General features: G+C 47.8%; 1 protein-coding gene across 1 annotated transcript in view; it reads right to left on the reverse strand.

The window, feature by feature from the left end:
* Positions 1-12341, reverse strand: part of LOC117223081 (RNA-binding protein MEX3B) — a 129712-nt gene that overhangs the window by 43783 nt on the left and 73588 nt on the right. The window lies entirely within an intron of this gene.

Consider the following 12341-nt stretch of genomic DNA (forward strand, 5'->3'; position numbering starts at 1 on the left):
TTATTCGTCGATAGTTTCTAGGTAAACGAGCAACGATGTTTCTACTCGGGGTCCGAATAGACCCATTCGACGCCAGACGACGGCATCTCGCGATTCCCTGTTAGGTATCTAAAGCGTCGGTCGATGCGCAACTTTATCGTTGAAAGTTGCATCGAACCGTTTATTTCACAGTTGTAATAATTTCTTAGAAGAGAAAGAAGGTATACGTTTATTAGGCGCCGTTCGCTTCGACGCTTAAATATCGATGACGCGAACGGGCTTATTACGCGACCCGGTAAAACGAATCTGGCTGCGTCACGTGTTACGGTTAGAAGTTAACCCATCGGATCACCGAGTAATTAATTGAATCTCATCGCGCAGCGAACTAATCGTGAACTGGTAATCGATGGTGGGCAGGATGATGTCCGTAACTCTTGGCGAAACCAGCTGCGACGGACAAGGGTAACGAAATCTAGATTCAGCGACCATCGTCGGAGGACGAACAAAGTTCTCGGCGCGCGTACGATCGGCTCCCGAACGATGCCTATTTAAACTCGGTGCACCACAGACGCTCTCTGGTCTTTCTCGTGACGCAATTGTCTGTACGCGAGGGACAACAGACAGCGCGTAGCGAATCCGCGCACGCTACGAAAAAGGAGAAGGTGGAAGCGGTAGAACGCTGCGGAGAAGGTAGATGGAAGGTGGAGGGACGGAGAACGAGCCGAAGGGAAATAGAGAGAAAGAGAGAGAGCAGGGTGCAGGAAACTGGAAGGAAGGAGGTCCCGACCCGGTCTGGTCCACGGTCTCGCAGACTCTCTGGCCTTGAGCCGGCGCAATGCTAGCAATGCAGGTGAACCACTCCTCTCCCTTTCCTTCTTTCTCCTATCGGCTCCTTCGTTCCTCGCCCCCCTCCCACCGCCCCCGTCTCGCTCCTTCTCCCTCGGTTCGGTCGCGCTCGCAACGTCCACCTTTCTCCTACCCGCGTATCCTTCGCGGCTTCATCCTTCTTGTCCCTTTCTCTCTTTCTCCAAGCTCCCTTTCATTCACTTTACTCTCTCCTTCGCACGGTGAACTTCCAACGAACGCGACACGCCGCCGGCTGTTGCCTCTCTCCCTCTCTCTCTCTCCCTCTCTCTCTTTTTCTCTCTTACTCTCCGTCTTTCTCTCCGCGGATCGCATGCCATTGCCTTTCCGTTGCGCTTCGCGGCCGATCCGCGCGTTTTCTACGTTCATTAGCGACTTTTTAATCGGGACTATCGGCGAGACCTATCGGCCGTAAATCAACCAGAACTCGGATTCGGGGATTCGCGCAGATAAGTCCGCGTCGGGGGGAATCATCGGCGAATATCGATGGGAATTAATCGCCGGTGACCTCTTACTTTGTGACTGGAACGGGATCGCGCAGAGAACCACGGATCTACCCCGGAGGTAACGAGGGGAGAATAAACATAAGCTCTAATTCCTGAAGGACGCGATTGTTCGATCGATCTGGCAACGCTTTTATTAGAACTTCGCTCGTCTGTTACGAGCATCGTTTTCTACGAACCGACGATAAAATTGCGCCAGCCTTTGTAACACGGTTTCTTGAATAGCGCGCCAATCTTGCGAGACCTTATGCAAGATTCGACGCGACTCGATCGAGCTTGACTTCGTTCCTCGTTTTGTTAAACATGCAACTGAACTTTAATTGCGGAAGAGTGATCAATCGAGATTAAGATAAAGTTACCTTGTACGCATCATTCATCGTTGTTCGGAAAGTTGACATCAAATCTTTTATACGAATCCGACGAAACAAACTTTCCGAACAATTAATACACAGTTTTATATTTACAGTTTATTTTTTTGTAGTGTATAGTTTCTTTTTAGAACAATTTATTAGGTTGTCCGGATAACTTTCCGAACAACCAAACACGAACTTTTTAGATCTTAATTTCGTCTTTTCTTTTTTGAACACTTGGCAGCAGTTGAATCTGCGAACATGGTCCGCGAAGATATTTTAATCTGATTTCAACAAATTTACCAGAAGGGGCAACAACCTTCGAATTTTATAGCGTACACGATTTATTCGAAGAAAGAATTAAAAAAGCAAAGCGGTCCAGCGATCGAAGCAAAGTTTGCACCGAACGGAAGGCTGACGATTGCCGGCGTCCTCGGAGGAATAATTAACGTTCAACAATACCGTGCGAAAATGTTCCACGAAGTTGCATCGATCGTTGCGTACAGAGACCGAGCAGAAAGGACGCGAGACGCGGCACGCAACCGGGCTCGGCCGATCCGCGGTGCTTTTGCCGCATTCCGGCGACGGGAGAGGATCGCGATGGGTTCCTTTCGTGAGACACGAAGTTATTGCACGACGCCGCGACAATGTCACGGGCGTTCATGGTTCTTCAGGGACGGCGCGGCGCAATCTTGACATCGATACGGCCTTTTGCCGCACGGACGGACAGCGGACGCCGCGCGCCACGCCGCGCGGAGATGCTTCCTCGCTCGAGTCTCGAGCCGTTTACTCGCGCGAGGAAAGGGACACAACACGCGGCACGCACCACTCGCCGAGGTCGTCTCGGGGGCGCGAGCATAATTACGCCCGCAACGTGCTTCTTTTCCCCGTCGGGATTTCAATGGATTCCGGGAATTCTGCGCGCGAAGAAGCGCCGCGTAGGCGTGACACTATTACGCGCCGCGAGACGCGTGAAACGCACCGTCACGGAATTACGCACCTGCACAACCCGATAACGATCCCCTGAACTACATTTTTGCCTCGGCTCTACGCTCTCTGGGCATCGTTTTTTCTTTCTTCTTTTTCTTTTTTTTTTTCGGTGCGCATAGTGGAGTGCACCCAGGGTTGCAGGCTATACTCGTGGAGCTCTTCGAAATGGAGCTTCATCCTTTTAACCGCGCGATGAACGCGAATAGGAACGTTTGTAATTGTGACTACGTCAGCGGGATACAGTAATGTCTCCCTAACTGACGCTCAGATCGTGCTCAGAAATGGATAATTTGGGAAGAGGAGATACGATTATTCGAGCCTTGCGGCTCGTTTTTATACTTGTTAACAATTCGTAACTATAAAAATGAACCGCAAGGATCGAACAATCGTATCTTCTCTTCCTAAATTGTCCATTTTTGTGGACAAGCTGAGCGTCAATTAGAGAGACATTGCTGTCCACATGACTGTCCACTAAATTGGATAATTTGGGAAGAGAAGATGCGATTGTTCGAGCCTTGCGGCTCGGTTTTATAATCGTGGACGATTTATAACTATAAAAGTAAACCGCAAGGCTCAAATAATCGTATCTCCTGTTCCTAAATTGTCCATTTTTGTGCGCAATCTGGGCGTCAATTAGAGAGACATTACTTGTACACTACTTTCGCAAGTATTCCTCTCCTTAATAATCTAAAAAAAAATGAAAATGATGTAACAAAATTTTGGTGCTTTTTCAGCGTTTTCACTGGCAAGCCGCGTTTGTCGGCGCAAATGCCACGCGCCTATCGAAAGGCTTTCTTAGTAGGAAAATATGAAAATGCGCGGAGGAGAAACAACGAGACCGGGAGGGTAACGTTGTCGCAAGAATGATTTCGTAATGAGCCGAGGCGCGATCAGCGCGCGAGAGCGTCCTCGAAGCGCAGAAGGGTAAATCCTGTCTCGGTCCCATCGATCATGCTTTATTTTCGGAACCCATTGTACACAACCTTCTCTTGTCTCGTTTCTTCCTTCGAGCCGGTTTACCTTCGCCGATTATATTCATTCAGCGGTTACATACCTCTCGCGCCTCCCTCTTTAACTTTCCTCGACCCTGAATGCAACGCTTCGGCGCGGCAATTGATGCATCGGGGATTCCACCTTGGGATTCTCGGCGAAACGTGAAAAACCGCCGGCTCCGATAAGCCGGTGAACGGGGACGGGATCTTCGACGTCGATTTCGAGGGAAGTTGAATGGAAATCGAAAACTCTGAATCACGCGGTGGAATTTATTTGCGTGTCCCGAATTTTAGCAGCTCCTTCGATTTTCGAGAAAGTTCGTTGCTGCTCTTTGGTGCAATAAATAGAAAATATAATAAAATATAATATATATTTATAATAATATATAATATATAATATATAATATATAAATTTATAATAATATATAATAATATTTATAATAAATTTACAAATTCTTAAATTCCTTTTTAATATAAGATGACTGGCTACGCGTTTTATATTATATTTATATATATATTATATAATAAATATTATATATATTATATTTATAATATAAATATAAATATAATATAATATAAAACGCGTAGCCAGTCATCTTATATTAAAAAGGAATTTAAGAATCTGTAAATTCTGTTTACTGTAATTCCAATTACGTTAGGCATTTTTTTCCTAGTTTCAATATAACTTAGAAAAGATATTTTTTTATTTTCATTCAATATCAGCACTGCTTCATTAATCTGTACTATAATTAACGAAACAGCGTCGACATTTATATAAATATATTAAATAAGAACAGAAATATTTAATATTGCGTTAAATGAAATTTAATTCTCCGAAGATGAATCGTAAGGCGAAGGGTCGAAGAGAAGATCAAAAACCAGTTATTTTGTCAGGTCTGCTAGTTCTATCGTCGAGTAATCACGAGATCGTAAGTAGAAGCAGAAACTGCGTTTGCACGACGAAGAACGTGCAGAAAAGACATTGTGAACTTCTACGACGTTTATGGAACCCTGGAAGCGTTCGCGAGGCGTTCCTTTATCCGAGGCCAGCGCGGTTCGCATCGAGGTCAACGTTTGGAGGGACGCGAAATCGCGCGAGAGCGATCGTTTTACTTTCAACGTCCCTAAATTCGCACGCATTACCGGGGCAATTGAAGCAATTACGCGGCGACCGGAGCACAAGCAATTAACGGCGCCCGATAGGAGGACCGGTCTCCGGCCATCGTTGCGCCATCGTTTTTCCCGTGGTCCCGCGGTAATTCAATTTATCGGGATTCCATCGTAAACACTGTTTTCCGTTGTTTCCGCGGACTCGGCTCGCTATCCCGGACTAGCCTTACTCCCTAATTTTTATTCCCATCGATTTCTACGTCTTTCGTCCGTGTTCTCCGGCTAACCCGAGGCATCCCGGCCAGTATCCTTGGGCAAATTTATGCTTCTTCAGATTACGGATAATAATGGTTGCCCTTCTGCCGTGGCGAGCACTCGTCTTAACAATTTGCCAGCTAGAATTACGACTGATTTCACCTCGCGGCGGTTTTATACGTCTGCGTGAACAGTCATTGACACTCGATATCGTTCCACGCCATTGCCAGGTCGACGGAAAACTTCCCGCGAAAATTCGTTCCGCCACGATGACCTTCCGCAAAAGTCCTGCGACTTGCGTGCTATTTACGATCCCGGTGATCTCGGTCTTTCGTGTGCCCACCCACAGGATTTTTTCGTTCGCGATACGGTTCAGATTTTGTCTAGCACGCGAGTTTACATCGTCGTAGTGAACAGAGAAGAATAAGCTCTTCGTAAAGAAAGAATACATTGGTTCGTTGTTTTTACTCATCTCGCAAGCTTGGAACGCGCGTCGAATGCTGTTCTAATTTTCTGAAACGATCACGCCGAACGCGAAACCCACCGAACCGGTCAAAATGACCGGTTTCGTGTTTTTTGTTCTAAAGTTGTTGAAATTATGAAGACTCTTTTATACAAAATGATCGAATAAATCTTTTAACCCGAGAGGCGTGTATTATAACTAAAACAGCGAAACGTCTGAACTCTTTAAAAAAAAACGTCTCTCTAAAAAAAGTAATACAAGCTAGCTGCTTTTAGGGTTGGCAGATCTAGCGTTAACCTGTGAATAAGAACAAATATCTTCGAAGCGTGTTGCACAATGTTATTGTTATACTTTAACGTAAACATCCAGATGAAGATCTATTGGCTCAAAGTAGCCTGAAGTCTTTTCGCAATGTTTATGCTAGTAAACAAATGCGACTAAATAAAAAAATGAGCTAAACTTCTGCAATAATAACGGTGGTTCCAGCAGGTTTAGCGTTAAACCGTTAGTTTGATCGGTATTCCGCGCTTTTTAGCGACCGGGCAGACGCAAATAGGAGCAAAGTGCAGCGATCACAGTGGTCGAATTTGATGTGGGTCGCAACCTTGCCCAATTCTGGAGCGTCGGATGGAAACTGCGTGGAATTGGCGAGCGGTCTGGATTTCAAGCGTGCGGTGATAGCGCACGTCGAATCCTTGAAGCGGAATTTACGACGACGTCCAAGGGTATGAGACGAATCGCGTTCCAAAATATTTTTCTTGCGTTTCTTGCTGTGCTGAACGGAGAGGATTTGCTTATTGGTATCGACGAAGCCGGAGCGCTCCATTTTCTGGCGATCTGGGACATCGAAGTTGAGCGAACTAGCTTTCACCGTTAAAAATCCTGTACAATGTCGAGGTAAGAAAGGCCCGGACAACGGAAGAACCGCCATCCCGTAATGCATTTGCGAATGTGGCACCTGGCTGAAACCTGAATTCGAACTACCATAATTCTCCTCGGCGAGGCCACGTGCCGGCTATCTGCGAACCGCCGTCGCTAAAACTATTTCAACTCCTGTTATCCATGAACAGTTACACAAACTATCTTGACCGAATAGTTTCGACAAAAACAGCTTCGCTGCACTCTCGGCGAACCAAGTTCCTTCCCGAGCTCCTTCTAGCCCATGGACCCGGAAGAATGGCCGGCCCCGTGACACCAGTTTCGATCGCGGAAAGAAAACTTTCTTACGGGTGGAAGCGAAATTTACGGCGGCTTCGCCGGGAATAAGTTCGGGAGTGGTTCAATGTCTCAACTAAATCTTATCGTAATAGAAATCGCTGAGAGCGCTCGAACGTATTCAATTTTGCGAAGCAACTTTCCGCTATCCTCGGAGATTCGTCACAGGATAACGATCTCGGTGTCGACCGAGCCGGGCCGAGAGAGAGAGAGACCTACGGACGCGAGTGACCTCTGGACGAATCGCATACTTTTTCCCCGGCAAGTTGCAGTTTCATCAGCCGAGTTTCCGTTCCGGAAATTTGCCTAGGGCAAACCGTGTCGGTTCGGTTGGCTAAATAACTCTGGGAAGGCAGGTGGACGAGGATCGGTATACGCACTCGGATAGGAATGGCTGTTGCAGGTATGGTGCCGCGAGGAAAGGAAAGAAAGAAGAAAGCGAAGGAAGACGCACAAGGTGGTGAGGAAGAAGCAGAAGAAGAAGGAGGAGGAGGAGAGGGAGGAGGAGGAGAAGGAGGAGAAGGAGGAGAAGAAGAAGAAGAAGACGAAGAAGAAGAAGAAGGTTGCTGCTCGTGGTTGAAGAAAGTGGCTGCTAACGTGATCATGGTGGTAGAGGCGGTGGTGGTGGTTGGTGATGGTGGTGGTTCGGATGGAGGAAGAGGAGGTGGGGCGTGGGTCGCAGACAGTTGAAGGGCCGCGGCCAAGGTGAGGTGAGACGGAGAGAAGAGAAAGAGAGTGAAAGAGAGACGGAGAAAAAGAGGCCCCGTTGGAGAGAACGTAAGGCGCCTGTGTGCCTTTGTCTGCTTCTATCGAAGGGACCAGAAGGATGAAAGAGAGGATCGACCGGGAACGAGTCGATCCTTCGTCCTTTCTTCGTCGTAGAAACGCTCTTCTTGTTTCTTGTTCTTCCTCTCGCACGCACCGCGAAATCGTCGAGGACGAAAAGAGACTACTAGGTGCTGTTGCTGCTGCTGCTGCTGCTGCTGCTCGTACTCTGGATCGAAATGAATCGCGATCGGGCCGGCTCCAATCCGATTTTAAATCCTTTACCCGGGAGCGATTCGATTCGAATCGGATCATTTGAAAATTTCTAATTAAATGAACAGGATCTGGTTCCAATAACGAGACAATTCACGACTTTCTTAAAATTCGAAGCGACGGCGTTATAGGATTCCAGTTAATCTTACCGGACTAGCCAGTAGCGAACTTCGCGAATCCCACGAAATGGTGATCTCGTTGGGAACATCAGATTCGACGGGTTGTAAAAGGAGCGAGACGATAAGCGGTGTTCCCGAGGAGGCGCTCGAGCGTGGCTAAGAAGAAGTATAATGACGTGGTTTCGCGTCCGCGTCGCTAAACCGAGCCGATTATTCCGTCGATTTCTTTCGTATTTGCTCGGGGTGCCAGACTCGCGTAACCGATGCACGTGAACCACGTGGTCGGCCCAACAGCGAACTACAATAAGGAGCAAAGGCCTCGGCGATCGTGGCAGTTTGGACCTTCTATTCCCACGATACGTCACTCTGTCTCGAGTGACGCCGCTGAAATCCGCAGCAGCCGCCAGTAGTAGTAGCAGCAGCAGCAGCAGCTCCCCAAAGGCCGCAGGATCAATAGTTACACGCCTCTATAGACGGCAGCTGCATTATACACGCGCCTCAGAAACTAGCGGTCATAGTGCACCGCGCGAGCAAACATGCTCGCATGCACACACAGTAGACCGCGTTATCGACAGATTCGCAATATCTACGCTGCGAAGTTGCCAAGCTCGTTATCCTGAAACGACAATGATTCCGGGAACCATTATCAGCGATCGAGCGCGTCTACCAGCCGATAGATATCGGAACCGCGATCCGGTCTATACAGAGGATATCTTCCTTCGAACGCCCGATCGAACGCCGCTTGAAGTCGGGACGCCACGGGCCCCGACGGCGCCGATACCTTCCAGAAAAGGATATTTTCCTTTCCGGCAGGAAACACTAAAATCTTGCAGCTACTGTACTTCTTGGAAGCGCGCGAGCCAACGTTTCCGAGGGGGAAGAAAAAATCGGCCGAGAGAGGGACAGGAACTCCGAGGGCCATCTGCTCGCCTTTGCTTTAATTACAGCCACCAAATGCCTCCTCGGCCGAGAGAGGCACTCGTCTCCTTTCCTCGGCGACGACCGTGGGCGGTATCGACAGCGCCGACCCGAAAAGGACAGCGAAGAAACGGAATCGTTCGTTTACCTCTCGTTCCACTGATTTAAACGCGACCCGCCGCCGCCGACCGTCGCCGGACAAAGGGGCCGAGGCTTTTGAAACACGATATTTTTGGCGTCTACACGGCTCTCGACAAAAAAATGACCATTAAAATTAATCGGCAATTAATACTATGCCCGGCACCGCGTTCGAAACGAGATCGACTTTTCGGGGACCAACGATTTTTTACAAACCAGTTCTGCGCGATTTAATAATAAATTGTTACAGTTCGGTTTTGTAGAAGATATATCTTCTTTCGAAAGTATCTCCTCTCCTTTCGCTTTTTCTAATTTTCTGTTGTTCCATGTTTCCTTGAATCTATCTTTATTGTCACTATTGCTGTTATCATTGTCTTGCATTTTACTTTTTTTGTTCTTATATTTCAGTTTTCTTTCTTCTTGTTCCTTCTACATTCTTACTATTTTCTTTTTGTGATTATACTCGTGTGATTTGCTTTCATGTGTACATAAATAAATTATTATTATTATGATTATTACGATTATTATTTTTATTACAGTATTTTCTGAGCAAATAGATCGAAAGTCTCCAAAATACTTGAAACTATTTGGATCACGCTTATTTGGTGCGATATACGGATCTATTCGTGAATGTTCGACGAAATCGTTTTTCGAAACTTGCACAACCGTAACGACATAATTCGGGACCAGTGATTTTGACCTGTCCAATAGGTCCAGGGTTGAACGAATCGACTCGAAAAGCCACCCTGGTACTGGTGACCCCTCGGCAATTACAGGAAACCAATGAAACGAATGCGTTTCGTGCAGCAGGGCGAGCTTGAATTTTCCAGATCGCTGGCAGGCCGAAACTGAAACAATGTCGGGTCGGGCAGGGTCGGTCGGTGAATCACGGGTAAGTTTATTTAGGACTCGCGGGCCCTTAAGTAGCGGTACCCTTTGGCGTCCCTGGACATTCGTGCGTCTGCATGTCCGCTCGTGGGGCACGAGCCGCGCGGATATCACGAGTTTCTCAGGCAGGTCAGTGAAACTGCGCCGTCAAGTTGAAGGCCAACACCCCCACAATGCAACGGCCGAGTACAACCGCTCGCCCCACCACTGCCTGATCCACAACCACTTCATCCTCTCCTCCCCTGCCGCGCCTTGCCATCCGTGCCGCCACGGTTACCCTCCCTCCCTCCCTCCCTCTCTCTCACTCTCTCTCTCTCTCTCTCTCTCTCTCTCTCTCTCTCTCTCTCTCACTCACTCTCTCTCTCCCCTTATCCCCCTCCGACAACCGCGTGCAAGTCGCCGGAACATCCGAGGAAACTCCAATAACGCCGATAAAGTCGCAAACTCTTGTACGATTCCACGAAATCCCATTTTTCTCCTACGAACGACTATTTCATCCGCGTCTGATCCGTAGTTTTTACCAGACTCCGATCGTCGATCTCGACCATACTCGACGGGCATCCTAAAGGAACGAACATTTAAGAATCAACTTAAATTTGGTATGCATCAGTTCCTTCGTGCTTCCCGGAATACAGGAAATTTTAGGGAAAGTTTCGCACACTGGGTCAATGAGATTGGTTCATCGTTATCCTTGAGGCACGAGGTTGCGTCATCGAATCCGTCGTACTCGGTTTCCTTGCGGAAGAGTTGCAAAATATTAGAACGGAGATCAACGAAACTCGGAGAGACGCAAAACCGGCGAAACTTGGGGGACAAATTCTGCGACAGCGTTTAGCTGCGAAATTGGACTTCCAAACTATCTTTCGTGGATTTTGGTTTCGCTATAGTCTGTTCGAAGGGAGATACTTCGAGATGCTGGAGAAAAAGAGGAACGGAAACGATGCCGGTCCGATAATGTTGGTGTCGGTTGACGTTGTCAAGGAATCGGATTGTGAACGGACAGTCCCGCCAGTCATCTTTCCAGCAACGTGTCTGAAATCCGTTTGTAGTTTCGTAGGCACAATAACTGTCCACCCTAGTCGCGTTACTGCAGGCTTGTATAACTTGGGAGCGATGTGGACAGCTATTACGACTACGAGCCTACGGTGTCTCGAGAACAAATCATAATTATTTAAGGTATGTACTCGGAATAGCGCGCTCGATCAATTTCTCTGCGATTTGGAGAACAGACAGGTCGTCTTGAAATTCTTGAAGAGTTTCAGAAAACATAGTTTTTGTTGCCAGAATTACGTAGAACGCATTATGGATTCTACAATAGCCCAAAGCGTTCAGTTATTGTCGCAAACCGGTGTACCGTGATCAGCTAAATTTCTTTTGTAATTTCTATACTTCCTTCAATCTTTTTGCCGTTAATACTATTCGCAGTTTATTTTCAGCCATGCATTTTGCTTTCTCGAGTCTTACGTTTCAGTTTTTAGATTCAAGTTGTATTTTATCCGTCTTTGTGCGACTACTTTAACATTATTTTCTCGCTATAAGAAAGAGTTAACCTATCGATCGATAATATTATTATTATTACTATTATTACTATTATTATTATTATTATTACTGTGGACGGAAAATCGGTCGGAGTCGGCGCAGCCGCGCAAACGAAAAAACGCAGTCGCAAAATATAATGGGGTTTTATCGCGATCTACGTGCATCCGACGCATCTAGCCATGGTGACATCCAGCAGTTTCCAGGAAAAGCTGGCGCCCATTGGTGGCTCGCCGGGCCAATGGTACGTGTCCTTTGAGAGCTGGCGAGCGTAGCTCGTGCCGGCGCGGCAGTTTGGTCGCGAGCGAGTGGTCACTTCTGCGCCGGCCACCGTGCCGCGCGGATCTATTGCGCAGGTGTGGCTCGCGATCCTCTATCGTCCGCCTTTCCCCTCGATCTTTCTCCGCGCGCTATCTTCCCCCCTCCTCCGGTTTCTCTTTGTCTCCCTCCTCCGTGACGCTTCTCGAAGGCCAGAAATTCCAGCCTCTTCTCGAAATAGATCGATGACACTCGGCCGAACAATCCCGCGTGTGTGCACGCATCGCGTGCGACCGGGCACATCTATAGTTGCCCGTGTACAGGACGATTCAGAAATCCGTGGCTCGGGCTAAAATCCGACGAAATCGCGACCTGCGAACGGGTGGTCCGAGAAACGTTCGCTAACGAGAATCGGAGGATCCGCGTCGGTCCGTTACCGCGACAACTAATTCGGAAGGGTCGACGGAAAGTAGATCTTAGTAACAACACTAGCACCGCCGAACGGACATTGTTCAATATCCCCGACAAACAACGACTCGGAGCAACGTACTCGGACGGCGGCGATACAAATCACACAACGGAATCTCTCTATGCCAACACGACGGACCCGATATCCCAGCTAGACCGCGAATTAATTGTTACAAATTGCCATGTTGGTAAAGCGCGGACAGCGTGGCCAGCAATCGCTAATGCAGGATATTTGCTCGCTTCCGATCAAATAAATT

This window comes from Megalopta genalis, chromosome 4, assembly GCF_051020955.1.
Source record: "Megalopta genalis isolate 19385.01 chromosome 4, iyMegGena1_principal, whole genome shotgun sequence".
Lineage (NCBI taxonomy): Eukaryota > Metazoa > Arthropoda > Insecta > Hymenoptera > Halictidae > Megalopta > Megalopta genalis.